The sequence below is a fragment of the Cygnus atratus genome, chromosome 1 (assembly GCF_013377495.2).
Source record: "Cygnus atratus isolate AKBS03 ecotype Queensland, Australia chromosome 1, CAtr_DNAZoo_HiC_assembly, whole genome shotgun sequence".
Taxonomy (NCBI): Eukaryota; Metazoa; Chordata; class Aves; order Anseriformes; family Anatidae; genus Cygnus; species Cygnus atratus.
In genome coordinates this window covers 6,376,949-6,396,966 of record NC_066362.1, presented here as the reverse complement: position 1 = coordinate 6,396,966, position 20,018 = coordinate 6,376,949, and the positions used below count along the sequence as shown (strand labels likewise).

Below are 20,018 nucleotides of genomic sequence, written 5' to 3'. Positions count from 1 at the left end.
TGTTGCTGACTCCTAAAAATAACCTCACTGATAACATTGCTATTTTTCTTATATTTCCTCTGCGTTTTCTTGAAGCTATCAGGGTAACTTGGCAGTTTATATAACCGTAACGACATGTGTGAGTTCTTGGATCAGAAGAAGCAGTAGTTTAGTAACTTGTCTTTTGTGTAGTGGGAGGATGAAGCATGAAAAATACACGTGTATGAAGGTGTCTAGCTCTTGAATCTAGCAGTCAGGAGAAATGCTTACCATTCTTGATTTTGCTTCACTGATACTCTTCTGTTTTATCTATCTATATATTTTCCACTTTTATTTTCTTCAATTACTGGTAGCTAATGCTGTGTGTATGCTGGCTGTACTCCTTATTGTGCAGCTAGTCCTCAGGGAGGCCATCGTCAAGCATGTCGGAGATGAGTTTTCTGACTCGAAATTGATTTAGAGGTAACGGTTAATGAGTTACAGAAACTTCTGTGAACTTGCAGGAAAACTTCTGATGAAGTTGGATTTCATTTGAAAGGTCTGGCTTGGAGAGAGAGCCAGGACTGAACTGAGGGGCTTCAAGATTTCACGACCCCCTTGCAGTGTTGCCATAGCCCGTAGAGAGGGTGCCGTTTCCCCGTCTCGATTCCTGCATTCTTCCTTGTTGTACAAGCATTCATGAGGTTGATTTGAATTGGGTGGGCTCCCTAACCTGTTTATTACATAGTTGCGGCAGTACAAACCATTCATGCAGCCAAGTGAGCAAAGCACAGGGGTGAGAGTAAGAGGTCAGGGGGTGAGACGGTTCTCTCCAGTGTAACCCTGTTTCTACCTTGCTTGTTGTGTGCGTGGAACTGTGGTAACGTGGAGCAATACTCCAGTTCCACCACGGAGTCATCTCAGGCTTCCTCAACACCGAGTGAGGAGAGGCATCTCCAGAGGGCTAATCAGATCCTAGATGACCCAGTTTCTCGCCAATGTTGTAATTAAACCTCTCCTCTAAATACAGAGGGCTTGTTAGTCAGAATAAAATATAAACCACAGTACTTTACATGCACAGAACCGATGCATGACACTGAGGAAGCGGAGGTGTGTTAGTAAAAACTTGCTTGTTTTCTTAATATTAACATTTTATGATGATGGATTTCTTGTTGCATTGTTAGGTCGATTTATGTAACTTTTGAGACCCTGTTACTTTTTTTGGCTGATAGATTTAAATAACTGTACAATCAGAACACAAACGGAAAAAAAGCTTTTTTGAAATCTGCTTGCCTTTAAACGGACTTTTTAGATTAACTTTTTCGTAATCCTTCCTTTTATTTTTGATCACTTCAGGGTATTTAGGACTGCTAAGTTGTGGCTTTCCTTGCACTTAGTCTTTATTTTTAGATTGGAATAGGGAGACAAACATTTTTGAGTTTGTGGGGTTCTTTTGTTCTGTCCCTTTTTTTAACAGAATGAAATAAATCATCAATCTCCGTAGACTGGAGTGAAGTCACTTTCTTTTCTTAAGCCTTGCAGGAGGTTGCAGCTACCAAAAACAACAACAACAACAAAAAGATTTATATTCAGAAGCTGTGCTTCCAGGTGGTATATTTAAGTTCAGTAGTCTGGCTTTTTATAAGACCTCGTCAACAAATAGTTATTGCTTAGTGTTTACTGTTTTATTTAAATTAACATATTGTAAAGCTAATTGTTGTAAAATCCTTTGCATAGATCTCCAATATTTTTTGAAAGTCTTAAAGTTTAAAAGCAGTTATTTTATTTATATATGTCTGTCATAAAGACAACTTTCGATATTCTTTCAGGTGGGCTCTCTCTTTCTCCCTGCGGGTTTAAGTTGATGGTCGATGGGGTTTGTTTAAATTAGTAAGTGCAACATAACACCTACGTTTAAACTAACATAATTTCTGTTTGTAAACCAAGATGTTGGCAGGAGCAGGAAGCTATTGTTAGTTTAAACTGATAGGAGAGCTGTGGCAGAAGAGTTACCATTGTGAATACTTGTGAAGATAGCCCACTTATTGTACACCCACTTACTGGTCCCTTTTTGGATACTTTCACTTCACGTATATTCTTTGTCACGTTTGCAAGGAAAACTAAGGTTGGGTTATTTAGAAATTATTTACTTAAAAAAAAGTAACTATTTTTGTGTGTGCACCCTGATAATGGCAAAGATGACTTATGCATGATGACAAATTATAATATGTATGTATATAAACATTTAATAATGTTCATTACATTTTATATAATATACTTTTGTATTATTTTCTATTTATAAATCACATTACACAGACAATTCCCTTTATTTATATCTATATATAAAGGAAGAGTGTCTTTTTTTTTCTAAATTTGTCTCATGCAGTTTTCATTGATGGCCAGTAAGGACTACTGAATTGAGAGTTACGACAAATTGGTGTACACAGAAGTACATGCCTTTGGCAAGATAATACTCTTCTGTTACTTCTTTTTTCCCCTTTTTAAATCTGAATCTTAGTCTTTGGACCTATGTCTGTACTCCTTTATACAGAGCACTGCACAATGATGCCCTTATTGTGGATCTTTGGTATTCCTGCAGCAGAAGGAGCGAGTAGCAACGAACACTGTAACCTTGTTCTCTGGAGTGAGTATCAAGTATCCACCACTATGTAAGCAATTCATATTTCTCGGATCCTATTCATTCCTGCGATAAGTTGAGTGTGGTGGTCAAGTCCATTCCAGAGGACAGGATGCAGAAACTCGCAGCTGAAATACGGCCGAAAACCAAGAGCTGGAGCTGTCTGGGCAGGCACCCACCGCTCGCACAAGGCACCGTGTAGACACAGAACAACGTTGTTCTGGTTGCTGCAGGGAGGACTTTGCAGAGGCTCCCGTATTAAGCACCACACTGTTGTAATTTCCTATTGAATTAGAGGATTTGCAAAAGAACAGCTTAGTCAGATGAAGGGTTTGAAACAGGCTGAAAAGGAATTCTTCCAGCAGCAGTGCTGAGAGGTATTTAAAAGACTTTCCTTGCCTGTTGTGAGTCACAGCGTTTTCCCTTTCCATGCAATCGGTGGAATAATATGCACTGCCGTGTTGGAAAAATGAAGCCATTGCTGCTCAGTAGTGTAACTTTATCACAGCTGAGAAAAATGTGAGCTGTTGCCTCATTTTGTGCTATTTCTCCTGTATTCAAGGAAAGAAAAACATCCTTGGTTTATAGGCCGTGCGGTTATTTTAAGATAAATCGACAGTATTTCAAGAAAAACTACTCTGACATTCTTTATGCACTTTCTGATAGGAAACAACTTTGATTTGTAGCATGGATTGAAAATACTTGGGGTTATCATAAGTGAGGTAATAGAAGTAATCCCAGCAGGGTTACTGGCTCCACGAGTAGCTCTGTATTTGTTTAAATTCGAGATTTTTTCTTTACTTAAACTGTCCAATCTGTTGTCTCTTCAGCAGTCAAAGGGTATTTGCAAATGTTTGTGTAAACAAAGCAGCTGCACTTAGGTGATGCCCTATCAAGCAGCTGTTTATAAGGTTCGTTTAATCTCTGGTTGCAAAAGAACCCTACTCTAATTAAGAGATTTTCATTCTTAAAATTATGTGGGAGTCTGACAAGATAGCAGTGGATTTTTTTTCAAGGCTCTTGGTATACCTGTACCTATCCTGCTCAAGATTTCTAAAGTAATCACCCTCCCCCGGCCCTATTTTATGTTGCATAACATAATCAATTATTGTCTGGGGTAGAAAGCATACCAGCGTGCTACAAAATCTGCAGTGCTTTTGGCCAACGCAGTCATTAATCTAATAGAACATTAATATAAAAGGGCATTTTGTTTTAATAAAGCGCTTCGCTTTGCCATGTGAGAGTATTCTTGAATGCAGTCTTTCTCTTTTACCATTGAAAAGCTCTTTGAAAATCTGTCTAATTCCGTGGCAGAGTGCTGAAAGGCTCACTCAGAGCTCCTTCTCGGAACGGGAGTTAACTTCCCAGAATTTTTAGAGATGTAGGGGAGTAACCAGTAATCTTACCAGGATGTGTTTTGCTGCATTCAGTAAAAAGCTTTTTCCTTCTCTTTACTTTGCAGCATAATTTTTTTTTTTTTACAGCCTTTTATGGGGACTACTATTTTGTGGCGCTCCTGATTCTGAATTGTGCAAACACTCTAATGACATAGCCCTCCTTCCCTGCCCTCACCCAAACTTACTTTTTGGAAGTGATGCTTGCCAGCTGCAGCACTGTTCTTATCAGGGATGCTATGCTATGGCTGCTCTAGCCATACTTTGTAGCCAGGCTGCTCCACAGACCCTGACTGCCTTGCATTCGTAGGAGAGGTTATATTTTATATTTCTCTATATCTGGTTGTAAAAACTAGGTAAACTGTTAGCATCTCTTTTTTTTTTTTTATTTTTTAAATGTAGTTACCATAAAAGTTTTTGAAAGAAGTAAGGCTTGGTATTGGGGGATGAGAGAGGAAAAATTAGGTTTATAGTTCGCTTTAAAAGATGAGGTGCAAGCTGAGAAGTGTCACTTCTGCTTTTTATTTCTCCCCGTGCTTCCTCCCCCTACCATGCTCCTTTCTATGCCAGGAACAGTGACAAAAACGGCCACAGATTTCCCTTTAGCTATGTGCTAGGAAAATATTTCTTAGAGCAAAGGCTAATGAGTCACTTCTAGTGACGTTTCAAGATTTATTTATTCCCCATGCATTAAAATAAACAAAAAGATACCATATTTATGTGAAACTCGCTGTGAGACTTTTTTTTTTTAAATTGCATCAGTCGTAAAGTGCAACATCCATTTTGGAGAACTAACTCCTAATTTATGTTCTTGTACAATACTTGCAACTCAGTGATCCTGCTACATGATAAGCCAAGGCATGCCTAACGGAGCAGCTTAAAGGCTAGTCTACAGCAAACGGAGGATGATGGCACTACTTTTCCTGTACCTCTAGCCCTGGTACAGAGGTACAGTGCCTGGCTAACACTGGGTAGAGTGTTGCAGTTCTGTCCCTCGTTCAGCCCGTGGGCAATGCTCGGCTGAAACTTGTTGGCATCAGTTTAAATTCTCTACGGAGAGAGCACGGAGAAGAGTGAATGTACTACAGTCTGCTAAAATTGGGACTGAAGCACTACAGCCTGTACCGTTCCTCTACTTTTGCTCTTGTAATAGGTAGGTAAGATGCACATCAGTTGGAGACCGTGCTTGTCTTAAAATAAAGCTGAACTAAGAAGCCTGTTTCACACTGCTGCTTCCTGCCTCTGCCCAGCACTGGTGTAGTTTGTCTGCTAGCAGTGTGGCTGAGAAGCTCAGGTGTTTCCACCAAGTTTTTCCATTTGTTGGGGAGTAGAGGAACTCTTTGGTAAGAGCTGTCATGTATGTAAATTGCAGGAAATAGGACGGGATTCAAGGCAAGTGTAACATGCTACTCAGAGTGCTCTACAAAGTTAATTCCACTCCTAAGAACAGAAGCAAAGCAGGGAGATCCCTAGAGATAGCCACAGCTGGCCACTGTCATACATATCAGCCATAACTCCAGGATTAGCTTTAAGTAGTCATGGTTAACATACTTGTCATTTTCAACTCTAATTACTAAGCCTGGCTTTTTAAATACATCAGTTAAGTATATTTTAAAGACGTGTTTTCTGAGTGAATGTACAAGGAGAGCAGGCGGCAGATTAACACACAGCTACAGTAAACAAATAGATCCAGACACACTTCCTTACGGAGGGTGGATCGTTTCTGATACGTGTGACCTTCAGGATAATTTCCTTCAGTTACTTTTGAAGTACTGAAGTCTTTCAGTTTCTGTTTACACCAGTATTTTCATCAGTAGTACAGCTGTATTTGTGTGAATAGATATTTTGTTATTGCTAGACTAGCTCATTGCACAGCGGTCAAAAACTTGTAAAAAGTTTGAGTTTATTACAGAGAGCAAGTCCTACCGTAGAATATTTGCTACACAAAGCAAATACAGGCTTAATAAAAATACTGTGTATCTTTACAGTGGACTTGTAAGGTCTGATATTTTTCCTGGTGGCCATAGACAGCTGCGTTTTTTTATTTCTCAGATTAAATACCAACATGGAAATGTTGGTAAGGATTTAATCCTGCTAACAAAGTGATGCACAGAGCTTGTTGGATTTCTTTGCTTCAGTGAGATGGGATTATTCATCTCATTCATATCTTTTTCAACAGGAGACTGGAAAGGGGTTTAAATTAAAAGCAAAGTTTTTTATTTTTTGGTGTCTCTTGAATTAAACATACACTCAATTTCCTTAATTTTTACCAGATTAAATTATTACGTGTGTCAATACTGAAGTCAGTATGATAGTAATCGTTTTGATTGTTAATATTGTAAAATGAAAAAATATCTCTTTTAATGACTAATGTGGCCTCTTTCCATATGCTGAGGTTTGGATGAATAATTTCAATAACATTATTTAGCTTGAAGATAAATGTCAGTTGATACTACAGCTATGACCCAAATCCAGGAAATGCAAAATTGAGGAAGTGCTGTATCTTCTGTTTGGAAAAATCCTTTTAAAACATTTCTGTTGTTGTAATTACAATTTTACATATGTATGATTTCTATTTGAGAGCTCTAGCATGGATTTTGTCCACAAAATAAATATGTAGCTAAAAATGTATAAAGATTAGGACTATAGTATTAGGGAGACTGAGAAATTCCATGGACTGTGTACATTTGCTGAGATGAGAGCTTGTACTGACTCTTTTTTTTTCCTCCTCCTCCATTTTAAAAAATATTTCATCACATAATTGAAATGAGCTCCTTAGATATAACTTCTGCTGGGGGAAAAGCACCACTTGCTGCTTTGGCGCTTTCTTTATTTACTCAACGACCGTACCTTACAAAGTGGCCTTTTGTCTTTTGAAGGACGACATGGGCACGAGGAAGAGGAGAAAGAAATATGACAAATGTTTTGAAGGTTCATAATAAGAATCTGTGGTTCTGTGGTTGCTCTTCATCATAACGTCTGTGTTACTTGCTTAACACAGTCCTAATCACGTAGTTGCAACGCTTCGTTTTGGATCTGAGGAGTTCTGCGCTGTAATGTACGCTACCCTTTTTAACAAGTTAAAAATGTAACAGCTTTTGAATTAAACTCTTGCTGAACTGTGTAGCTTAGTTCAATAAAGATGTTGAAAGTACTTAAACACGTGTATGTCTAGATCTGACAGTAGGGTTTTTATGGGAAATACACGATCGGAGACTAAGCAGTGTCCTTATTTTGCTGGTAGAGGTGATAGGTGTAAAACACATCTGTCAGGAGGAAAAAATAGAATATACCTGCTTTCATATTTTTTGGAATGGTCCATTGAGAGATACTTGAACACAAAGGTCTGATGCTGTTCTCCATTAGTGTCTGGTGTCTGTTTGCCAGGGTGATGCTAAAAGTGATCTACGCAGGCAGTGCCCTTCTCTCCATTGTGGCTCTGGCAAAGTCGCAGTCTGTCCTGATACCGTCTAGATCCACTTGCAGAATGTGTTGTAGCAAGAGCTACGGGGTAAAAGGAACACGAATTGAGTAACAGGGAGAACAGTAAGGGTATTGTGCAGTTGCAGGATTTTGCAACGTGTTTCTTTCCTTAAAACTTCAAACTGTGCAATAAGGGCTGCTGAACTTAGCTTACACTTCTTCCTCCTCCTTAACTCTCATTAATTTTTTATTTTTTGCGGGGTTTGATATAGGTATATATACTTATATTTGCCTGGAATAGGTGGAATTAATTTCTTGGACCCTTTAATAAAGTTCTGAATGTAATGAACAGTTTGCTTGTATATTTAAGTAGAAAGAAAAAGACATAAAAGATGTGAACAAATGCCTCTTCGTTAATCAGAATGCACTTACAGCTTACTGTTACAATTATTTATTACTTCTCCAGCCTCTATCTAGACCAAGCTTTTTTCTGCTCCCAAGATGACTTCTTGTAAAAGAGGATCATACATCTACATCAGTTTGTTTAAAAACTGTAGCCATGCTTTCATGCTTTGAAAATGGGGGCAGAACTGCCAAAAAAGGGAAAAAAAAAATGTAAGCGAACGCAAATTCCATTGAATTAAGCAGTTAATGACTGCAGAATCATACCAAATGAGGCAGAATTGTTGATCTGCTAGGCAGGAACATTGATCTGCTTGAGGGTGGGAAGGCTTTGCGGAGGGATCTGGATAGGCTGGATCGACGGGCTGGGTCCAACCACAGGACATTCAGCAAGGCCGAGTGCTGGGTGCTGCGCTTGGGGCACAGCACCCCCAGGCAGCGGTGCAGGCTGGGGGAAGAGAGGCTGGAAAGCTGCCCGGCAGGAAAGGACCTGGGGGCGCTGGTCAACAGGACCAGGGAAGCGATCGTCCCCTTGTGCACCTCAAGGGTTCCCACTTGTGTTCAGGTTTGGGCCCCTTGCCACAACAAGGATGTGGAGAGAAGAGCAACAAAGCTGGTGAAGGGACAAGAAAATGAGATATGAGGAGCGAGTGGGGGGATTGGGGCTGTTTGGACTGGAGAAGAGGAGGCTGAGGGGAGACCTCACCGCTCTCTACAGCTGCCTGAAAGGAGGTTGCAGCGAGGAGGTGTTGGTCTCTTTTCTCAGGTGACAAGTGATAAGACACAAGGAAATGGCCTAAAGTTGTGCCAGGGGAGTTTTAGATTGGATGCCAGGAAGAATTTCTTCATGGAGAGGGTGGTCGAGTACTGGAATGGCCCGCCTAGGGAAGCGGTGAAGTCGAAATCCCTTGGGGGTGTGGGATCCCACGTGTGGATGTGGCAGTAAGGGAGGTGGTTTAGTGGTGGGACTCAGTAGGTCAGGTTGACAGTTGGACTGGTGATGTAAAAGGTCTTTTCCAGCCTAGGTGATTCTATCTTTCAGAAGACCGTGAGCATATTTTATTTAATTTTATGCCAAATGCATAGCCAAAAGCTGTCATCTTCAAAAAATGAACGCCTTGAATAACAAGCAGGGTTTCTGTCACTCTTGCAAACAGTTTCCCAGGAAGGGCTACTGGAATGCCAGAAATGATTTCTTGAGAACATTCGGTTTTCTTTGCTTCCCTTTCCATGGTTCCCTTTATTACTGCCCAAGAATAGTCTTTAGAAAATAATGAAGATTCAGAGATTTGTTGGGGGTGGGGGTTGGTTATTGACGTGGAACTCCAGAATTCTCCTCTTCCACCTGGACCAGACTATTGAATACCTAACAAATGAAAACTCTAGGCTTCAGTTTATGGATTGGAAAATTAATTCAAAATATTAGTGAGAAAGGATGGATAGCCTGCTTTACAGCTGCTTTCGGAGTAATTTGTATCATGATGTATTGCCTGTCTTAGAGCTCAATGCTTATTTATTTTGAGATATTCATTTGAAGACCAATTGTGACGGGGAAAGTCAGAGAGGAGTATTGTAAAACCAAAACGTTTCTATTGATATTTGAGGTGTTGCTGGGACTTAGCTCCTGGGTAGGTTGTACCTGATTTTCTTACTTTTCTCAAGAAACTATGTACTGGGCAATTGCCATGCAAATATTTTTAGAACACGTTTTTCCTTTTCTCTAGTATTTAAAGAATCTTTTTCCAACTACCTTACTTATATTTCCTTAATCCTTTTAAGCTACTCTAATGTTGAGAAACTTTTTCCCTGCTTATAAAATTTTTCTTGCTCCCTGTAAGAAAGCCTGCTTCATTTTCCAAGCTGTTTTGTTAAGATAGGAGGGAAGATGAAGCAGTTCTGCCATGTGTGGCTTCTGAAACTGCAGCTTCGAAAGCAAACATTCAAATTGGTCATTAAGAACAGCTGCCTTCGCTGTTGCTCGTACTTGGCTTTTTATAGCCCTTGTTATGAATAGGCCTACTGACTCTGAAGTGTTTAAGCTCTTTTTTTTTGTTTACAGATGTAGAAAGAGGGGTTCGAAAGGCAAATGGACCTTGACTCTTGTAAATCCCCATCTACTGTCTATAACATCAGGCTTTGGGTTTTTTTTGCAGAACTAAAGAGATATCAGATGAAATCTTAAATGTATACAATAATCTGATTTCTAGATGACGATGGCGAGACTTAAAGCTTGATTCTGTATTTGTTGAAACAGGTAGCGACAGGACTGGATCTCAGGCTGATACCTTGCCGTGGCTGCTTCCCCCGATTTTCTCTCTGCCCATTGCATTATGAACCGTCTGTTTCTTTGGGTTTGTCAGCCCTTAGGTATCTTAACCATGTTTAGAGGCTAGCAGATACGGAAAAAGACATGGATAATTCTGGTGTACTCCATTGGGAACATAAGGTAGGATTACGAAGACAGAACTTCATAGCTTTCTGTGGAGATGTGGCATGTAAACGGAATTGTAGCCAGGTCAGACTGATGTGAAATGGAAAAAGAATGGGCAAGATAACTTTGCATCTCAAATAAAAATGCGTACAGGCCTACTGTTCATATGAACGAATTCCCTCAAGCCATTTTAGTGGTGGGTGTTGGTGTTGCTTTTCTTAAGTAGCCTGTACATCTTCCTTTTTGCAAATGAGGCCACAACAAATGGGTGTGTTTTGGGGTAGTTTAGCTGCAGTGCTGTCTGGGATTACCCTGAGGGTTCACGATGTGTGTTTTTCTTTTTTGTTTCTGTCTAGGCTTTATAACAGCTCCAGATTATAAAAAGAGTGAAGGGGGGAAAAAGTTAAGTTTTGCTTAAACTTAAATTCTGATCCCCCCCCCCCCCCCGGTGTTGTTTGACAAATATCCACTGAGCCATGATTTTGCAGCATCCTTTGTGCTGTGAACATGTTAGCTCCTGGCAGTATGCTTTATGAAAAAAAACTCCTTTCAAGAACCAGCTAACTATAGTTATGTTAATAGAAGCATTTCTTATTTTGAGTGATGGCAGCCAACTAATCAGGATGCAGATCATTCTTTCCTTTATAGTTAGGAGAGGTGAAGGGGTACACGTGGTGATCCTTAGAATCCAGTCCTGGTTAACTGCTCCTTCTCATACCAGTGTATTTTGTCAGGGTTATAACGTGTGTGATTCCTTTATTTCCTAAAGTTTTGAAGTTAAGGAAGAAAGGCAGAATGCAAGAACGCTAACAAGCCCATATTCCTGAGCTAACTAGCTGTTGAAAATGCAGGTGATTAGCGGAAATTCACACGATACGCACTGAGTATGTAACTTCACTTTTCTTCCTCAAACAGAGTCTGCTTAAATTCTAACACTAAGATTCTGACACTTGGTTTTGTTTGTTTCGTTTTGGTTTATCTTGCCTATCTGTCTCTTCTTGCAAACAGGATGTTTAGTAAACTTGATTACAGTTTCCTAAGTTCATTTTAAAGCTTTTTTTTTTTTCTTGTTATAAATTACAATTTTTCAAATACGACAAGAAGGAAACTACTGTGTTTCCTACTCCTTTCAGATTATTTCATGCTGAGGGAGGCAGGTGTATATGGAAATGATTTCTAGTCCTGAAGTGCTTGTGAACCTCCCTTCAGGAGAGAGACCATGGGATAAGAGCCTTTCTCATGACTGTTCTGCAGACCTTTGTAGGCACTAGTTTTGTATTTCTGTAATAGTCCAACAAACCTGAAAATCATCTAAGAAACCTTACCCGGTTAATCATCTGGGAGAGTAAATAGTTTTGACGAAAATGGAGCAACTTCTGTTTTCCCAATAGGGAACAGCTGTAATCCTTCTCTGGGTGTTAAATGCAGCACTGCAGTAGCTCTGATTTCTCTTTTTACTATTGATGTCGCTCACTTCCTGAATTGTGAAAATAATGGTGACATGAAAGCAAGCAGAAAACATACCTTCTATTCCCTTCTCTCTTGCTACATTCCCTCTTCTCTACTGTTGCTCTTTGTCAGCCCACCGTTCTCTTGCTTCTCCAACACCTCGGAACCTTGCTGTAGATTAATCTAGTTCAGTTATAAATCACCTTCAGGATCTGTAAGGTATGCTCATGTGTTAGTTGGTTAAACGTTTATTCAGTTATTACCGAGGATTTTATTGTAAAGTGTTCCCCTTCATTTCTTCTTTTTTGTCTTTAATATATGTCTGTCAAAGACCCCCAAAAATCCTAGTGCTGTAAAGATAGTTATATGCTTATGCAAACCATAAGTTTGGTCAGCTTCTCCGAGTACATTTACAATGTAACTTAGCTGTAAGCAATGATATTCCTTTGAGTTTATATCTTTAACTTGAAGACAAGTTGGTCGATAACCCAGCTAAATTAAGACCGAACACATCATGGAAATATAACAGTGGGAAAGTTCTTACAGCAGAAATGTAGAGGTCTGTATTATTAACAAGCAAACTTTATCAGGCAACCCTGTATATTACATCTTCTAAATATATGTTTTGAATTTATACTTGTTTTCTGGAAACATCTATTTATATTCTTTTTTCCTTCCCTCTCTATGTATAAAGTAATTTGTCTGAAACCTGGAATTCAAGTTTATGTATAGGAGTTAGAAATTGTTCTCTACATGAAGAGCTAGGCATTTCATTTCAGATAGCTTGAAGAGCCCTCTCTTGGGAAGAGCTAAATTCTAGTTGCACAGTAATAGTCTCCAAGCTTCCTACTGAGTGGACATATTTGCAGGGTGGGAAAAGAAACTGGATGGCTTGTCAGAGATAATGATTTTAGTTGTCTTTGTTTTGCCAAGCCAAACATGATAGAACTCGGGAATGTTATTACTTCTGGCAGGGGTGGATTAACGGGCAGAATGTAAATGAGCCTACCAGAAGAGAAACAGTTTGTTGTGCCTGCTCTGTACGTGTTTCAACAGACCAACATGCGTGTGGGTAAATACGCCAGCAAATCTTAAATCTGACATGCGTGTGATCAGCAGCTGGAAGTGGAAAGAGATGACCTCTCCTCCCAACTCGTAACACTTAAGCAATGGGAACAGAAGGTCTAAAGGCCAGAGAATACATCTTGTGCCTTGGTTGTGGCCTGTGTTTGTTCTGATGTTATGGTTTTCAGAAAATGCAGTTGGCCTTCTAAATTGCTCTCTTTGTGCAGATGAGGCCTTACGATGCGGTGTAGGAATTCAGTTTCCAAAAGCATTCACAGAGGCTCTTCAGGGCTGACAGTTATTTAATGCACCCGTATAAAACACGATTTCTCATGATCCTTTTCTTTCTTAGCCCTGTAAAATCCTTGGGGGAAAGGATTTCTGAAGTGCCTTTGTACGTTTTCCAAACGGCGTTAAAAGTGTTGTGGGGTACATACTGCAATTTGTCTGGTTAAAACTACCTGCCAAAAGTAATGATAGTACCTGAGCTGCAACTGTTCTCTGGGCCTCTGGTGGTGAGAGAGAGAACTCCTGAAATGCTCCCTGGATTTCCAGCATGTTTCCTGGTGTGCAAGGATTCCAGTCACGTAGGAGGGTGTCAGAGGTGTGTGTTTGGGGGGAGGAAGGGGAGCCAAGTGACTCTTTTTAGCAGGTGCTTGCTTATGCCTGCTGGAGTTTAGCAGGCTAGATTCAATTTGAGTTCTGTTAGTAGGTCTGACGCTGTCTCTACCCTGCACCAGTAGCTCTCTTAAAACATTACGTGAAATTTCATGAATTGATTCAGACTTAAAAAGAGGATGCAGACCCACTTCTTCAGTGGGCATGCCTGGGGGAGTACGTTGCTGCAACTGGCGTTCGTTTCAAGAAGTGTTTTCTTTACTTCCTGGTGTGAACGTTTCCTTTGAACTTCATTTAGAGAAATCAGTATGCATTCTCTTCAGTAAGTAATTTTTAAAATGTTCTGCAGAAATACGTTTAGGACTGCTTGCAGTTTTTTTATTTCCTTGTGCTGAAGTCACTTTAAATCCATCACCCCAGCCTGGAGAGTCGTCAGGCAGAAATCTTGCTCTGAAGGTAGCTGAGTTCTTCCTGCATCAGTTTTGCCTGAGCATTCAGAAGACAGCCATGTAATACTACGTAGTAATGAAACCTGTTGGAATTTCGGAGGGGCATCTAGTCTCTTTTGATCCTGCTAAGGAGCAATGATTCAAGTGCTACAGATTGTAAAGGATCTGGTGTCGCCAGCAAGACGGAGAACAGATGCTGCTAGGAAAGGTAAGAGCAGCGCTGGGCTGTATTCAGTGTTCCGAGTAATTTACTATAAATCTGAAATATGTTGGAGCTTGGTTATAGTCAAACGTTTACTTAATTTTCTGTGGCATGTACAGCTCCCATAATCTAGCTTTGAACTATATTAAGCCTAATTATTATCGCTTTGCAACTGCAGCTTTCCCAAAGAGAATCCCGATGACGTTTATTATGCTGAAGATGGAGTTTGTCAGCGTTTGTAACTGCTACCGTTGTTTCCTCATTTTTCTGGGCTAAAGAAATGTTTTTCTTGTCTGGGTAGCTCAGGCTGTGAAAATAGCTACTATATTCTATATAATCCCATCAGAATAGTTTTTAGAAGCTTAAGTATTCTAAATGAGAATAAGAGCAAAAATAGGCTTCTTCAGTGCTTATGGAAATGAGAGAGACTGAACATACACAGCTGCACTGCTGTTTAGGTTTCAAAATTAGATTATTTCTAGACTTCAGCTAACTTCAAAATCTGAAATGGCTCTTGCAAGTGTGCAAAACATTACTTGAAATAATTATTGTTTGAAATTAATTGATGTTAAATGCTTTTTTCTTTGTTCTCTTCAGTGTGTTGGATGTTTGTTTCTATTTTTTTTTTCCTCCTTGAAACTAGTTCCATCCTTTGTGCTATCTGGCATACTTATCTAATTAGGGACTAATTAAACACTTTTTTTCCCCCTCCTACTGTTCATTGTTACTTTTACATCTTAATTATTTGCAATTGCTGAATATATGGTTTGTAGAGGAACAAAATAATTCATAAAGCTGTCTTAAAAATTGCACTCCTTTATTACTAGAATTGATTTTCTGGGAGCACTTTATTTCCTGCTGAATAGGTCATGAATAATATACAGCCTATAGCGTCTGCGTGTGCCTGTTACCGTGTCATTGTTCTCTTCTGCCATTACATGTAATCTGTGGCTAAAGGCAAGTATCTTTAATTCAGAGCACTTATCTAATCATAGCAGGCTGCTGTAATTCCAAGGAATTAGTGAACAAAACACCACCGTAAGAAAACAATGTGAGTGGAGGTAGAATTGGGACCCACTTCTATCATCTCTATTCTGGGGAAAAAAAAAAAAAAAAAAGGCGTGCATTTCATCAAACCAAACTTCTTAATTAATTCCTTAGGTTTTGTAATGACTGGCTGAACATCCCACCCAGCAGCTGTATAATATCATCACAGTGAATTACTTGGTGTCAGTTCTCCGTTCATCTTCAGGTTTGGATTTGTTTCCTTACGCTCCACTTGTTAGAGAGAAGAACGAAGGGGACGGTACTTCGTGTCTGTTCGGAGTGTAGCTAGCTAGTCAGGCTTGGTTTTCAGGGAAGAACTATAAGAACTTAAAAAGGTAACACCAAAAATATAAAAATTTGTTTATTGGAACTGATTCAACTGAATTGGAAGTGCAAGCCTTGAAAAACATAAGGAGATGCTCAGAATCTGAGTTGCAAAGCTTTGATTCCTCCCCCATGCCCCCCACCAGCCGCCCCCATTTGCTTCAGACCCTTTTTGGCCATTGTTTGGGCAGTGTTCTCAGGGTGCTAGCAGCTGAGCTAATTACATGTTAGCTCTTGGAGAACTTGGTAGCACTTTTTTATGAGCAATGTTAAGATCTTAGCATTAAAAAAAAACCAACAAAAACGTTCTGAAGGAAACGATGCAAAATGCTGGCAGACTTCTGTAATAAATACAGCAATCTGAGTAGGCATCAGTTTCTTCATCTTTTTTCCTCGCAGCATGCAACATTAGGCATCTGGTGTATGTGAGGGACTGTATCCTACAGAAATGACTCATTCTCAGCATTGTTTTCAGTAAATGGAAAAATGTATTTGTAAAGGAATAGTTGCTAGGAAGCCCAGTGTGAATGGGAGGTGAATTCACTGAGACAGGAGGGATGATGTGTGAAGGGTTTACAAATGTGCTTTCAAATTAGTGTTGGTAAACCTTCGATGTTTTTAATTGCATTCTTCAGGTGTGCCCTCTTCTTCCTCTTAAAAAGGAGTGTGTATCGTTAAAATAAGTTTTTGGGTAGAGTCTCAAGTTCATCGGTCTCATGTTGTGTGAATAAAATTTCCTGTAAAATCTGTCCTTTGTCATGAAAATCAGGAACCCGGGAAACTGACACTGCAAATACCTGGGCTGATACTTGCAGGGAGCACTGGGCGTGTGGAGTGGAGGAAGAGTGTCTCCCTCAGTAGGTCCTTAACTGACGTTGGGGAGATGTTTCAAAGTAGCATAATGTATTAATTGCATATTTCTTGTGTTGCATCTAGTTTAAAACCCTGTCTTTGAAATTGAATGTCCTAACTTTATAATTATTTTCCTAAATAGGTTGCAAGGTTATGGGGAGAAAGGATTCCCCCAGCCTTCAACTTCCCCAAAGCTCATTTTCAGCTGAGACCTAGAAACACGGTTATTAGCCAAGAACATGTCTTCTTTGCATTTGTGGTTTAACAACAGAAGCTTATTATAAGTCCTGCGGTAGCTGCTGGGGAGAGGAGAATTCAATCCCTGCCGAAGAAAGTCTCGCAGAATGTTGTTTCAAAGGAACCCATTCTTAATGTTTCACGGGCTGAGATGCGAATTTAATCGGGTAGTTGAGCAGCTTGCCAAAGCTGCTGAGTCTAATTGTTTGTTATAGGCCAGAGTTTGTTTTCATTGTGGCTGTGACTCATGCCTCTAGTTAAATTAGATTTCACTTTCTATATCATAAGAGGGTGATTAAATGGTTTACAAATACAAGGCTAACTTCTGCAAATAGAGTACTCGTCTCCCAGTTGCAAGTCCTTTAGTTATGATTCTGTCTTTACTCTTTGCCTGTTGAAAAGGCTCACATCCCCAAATTTTTCCCTGTGAGGTTCTTGCTTAGTGATGGATGTAATGAGCTAACCAGTAAGTTTTGGTTTATAATGTCTAACATCTGTTTTCATATTTTTTTTGTAATGCACTGATTAGAGCTTGAATCCCAAGAGTTGTATTTATTTTTTAAAGTTAAAAACCAAAACCATTTAATTGTGTTCAGCAGTCTTCCAATTTCCCTGAAAGCTGTGTGTGTGTGTGTATGCTTTTTTTGGGGTGGCGGTTGTTGCTTTGCGTGTGTGTTTTGTTTGCTTGTTTTTAATTGGAAAATCCAGACCCTTATTGTATTTAGATAACATCAGGTTAGTTAAAAAAAAAAAAAAAGTCTCTAGTCCATTTATTGGAGCAAGAGTAACATTTTAGCTTTTTACCACTTTCTGTAACTTTGAAGGTGAATATAAAGTTGTAAATAAATAAATAAAGAGGTTGTCACTATTTTATTTCATAAGAGTTATATATATATATATATATATATATATATATATATATATATATATATATAACCTTGAAACCTTGGCTTTGGATAAAGTCCAAAATCATGTCAGGATGAAACTCTCTTGATAAGTGTTCTCGTTCAAGGCCATATATTTCACAAGATCTGAAACCTGTCTGTATTAAAACAAATAGTTCTAATGTTATTTCTCCTGGAGAAATCAATGTAGGGTATAAATCTATGGTTTATTTTCCTTTTTTTTTCTATCACTGAAGTCCTGGTAGAAATCAAAATTGTTTAAAATAAAAAATATTCTTGGTTTACCTCTTTCCCCCCTCCTCCTTTTTACAGATGGCTACAGCAGAGCATAACTGGCAGCATCACCTTGATGTTAGAATAGAAAAGAGACGTTGCATTGAAATACGTTCAGCAGCTAAGACGACAAAATCAAAATCACCAAATTACAAAGGCGTGCAAATTTCAGCGTAAAAGATAACTAACGGAAAACTTGAGGTTGTTTTTATAGATCGCAAGAGAGACCATGTGCTTGGCCACTGCAGTATGTGGGCTATAAGCCAACGATAACGCTCCTTCAGGAATCCCCTATGTTTCTTTGGGGTACATACCGTATCTCAGCCATCTAGGTTGCAGGCAAAGCTAATAAATATCTTCAGTTTCAAAGATAATTTTTCATTCTGGAAATATCCCAGTAATAGCTCACACTTGTGAAGATACTGCCTGAATTCGCTTGCAGATGGTTCACTGGGAGAACCTTATCTTCCAGACTTTGCAAGAAATCTGTGGTTCTTCTTCTGGTGTATTTCTTTTGAAATGCAATAGGTTGACTGTTTTATTTTCTCCGTCTTGCATCTAAAGGTCCTGCAGCAAGTTGCTAGCGTTTGCTTTCGAGTCACCTTCCACAGGAATGCACGTGAGCTGATTGAATGCAGCGTGCAGCCTAAAGCTTAAACAGCTCTAGAGGAATTTTGGGGGCAAATATTTGACCATCGTTGCCCAGCATTTCATTTGTGCTCAGCTTGGTGTGGTTTTTTTCTTCTCGTGCTTTTTTTTGGTGTTTATCATAGCTCAGCGTGGATCTTCTGTAACTATTCCTCCAATCGAGGAGGAATACCTCTCGAGGAGAAAAACCATCTTTGTAGCCCTCCTTTGGACACCCTCTAATAGTTTTACGTCCTTTTTATACTGTGGCACCCAAAACCACACACAGTGCTCGAAGTGAGGCCACACCAGAGCAGAGTGGACAGCCGCTCCCCTCACCCAGCTAGCAGTGCTGTGCTTGAAAAGCTGATGTGAAAAGTCAGCCACTTACCGTGGTCTCCTCTACCCTTTAATCTAGTCTGACCTCTTGCTCGAAGGCAGTCTGACTCCAGCAGTTCCTCCTGACAGCCAGTGGTAGTGCAGTTCACGTGAATTAAAGCTGTGCAGTTAGGTATCTTATTGTTGAAAGAACAGTTATTACCCAGCTTGGGGATTTTAACTGAGAAACGCTGTATAGAAGTAAAGGTTTTCTTCTACACCTGTACACCTATTTTTTAAATCTTTTTTTTTTTTTTTTTTTTTAGAGCTGGAATGGGCAGGGGAGAAAGTACTGATCTTTATTTCATTTTCTAGAATAAAAATGATCTTGGCAATTGTTCAATGACAGTTAATTTTTTTGTCATTAAAGAAGAAATGATGGTCACATCAGTCAGGATCATTGATTGTATTATGTGGCTCATCAATATGTACGTATACAGCTTTAATTAATTACCTGCCATGGCTAAGGTTGTATTAGGGTGATAAAATTGAGCTGTATTTCAACGGGCTCTACTGACATTGTTTTTTTTGTTAAAGTTAGGCCTTTTGGCAGTGGTTTTACAGGTAACTAGCTCTAGGATAAGAGCTCTTCTTAAAGATGCAGTCCTGCCTTGCTTCAGCTGCTTGTCTTGTCCCCTCATCCCGATTCAAATCGCTCTACAGCTTCACAAGCACTTGTATAGTCACATGGTGATTTTAAAGCAGGACACTGATTCAAACTAAACTCTAATTTTATTTCTTGAGGAGGTAGTTTTAATCTTGATCTGCTTTTACCAAACTACAATGCGTGCCAGCTCCAAGGAGGACACAGCCCTGGCGTGTGAATAAATCACAGAATCATTAAGGTTGGAAAAGCCCTCCAAGATCACCTGGTGCAACCATCCCATCCCCCTACCACCAATGTCACCACTAAACCATGTCCCCAAGCACCACGTCCAACCTTTCCTTGAACACCCCCAGGGACGGTGACTCCACCACCTCCCTGGGCAACCCGTCCCAACGCCTGACTGCTCTTTCTGAGAAGAAATGTCTCCTCATTTCCAAACTGAACCTCCCCTGGCGCAACTTGAGGCCATTCCCTCTAGTCCTATCACTAGTTACCTGTGAGAAGAGGCCGACCCCCAGCTCCCCACAGCTTCCTTTCAGGTAGTTGCAGAGAGCAATAAGATCTGCCCTGAGCCTCCTCTTCTCCAGACCAAACAACCCCAGTTCCCTCAGCCGCTCCTCACAGGACTTGTGCTCCAGGCCCTTCACCAGCTTCGTAGCCCTGCTCTGGGCACGCTCCAGGGCCTCGATGTCCTTCTGGCAGTGAGGGGCCCAAAGCTGAATGCAGTATTCAAATATGG

At 39.9% G+C, this 20,018-nt stretch overlaps 1 protein-coding gene and 1 long non-coding RNA gene across 2 annotated transcripts in view; both read left to right on the top strand.

Moving 5' to 3' along the window:
• USP6NL (USP6 N-terminal like) overlaps nt 1–20,018 on the top strand; it is a 117,933-nt gene that overhangs the window by 11,552 nt on the left and 86,363 nt on the right. The gene's annotated exons all lie outside the window — the stretch shown is intronic.
• On the top strand, nt 1,788–7,796 carry LOC118249415 (uncharacterized). The gene is made up of 3 exons (XR_004779047.2): nt 1,788–1,848; nt 2,510–2,602; nt 6,870–7,796. It is a non-coding gene; the product is annotated as an uncharacterized LOC118249415 (long non-coding RNA).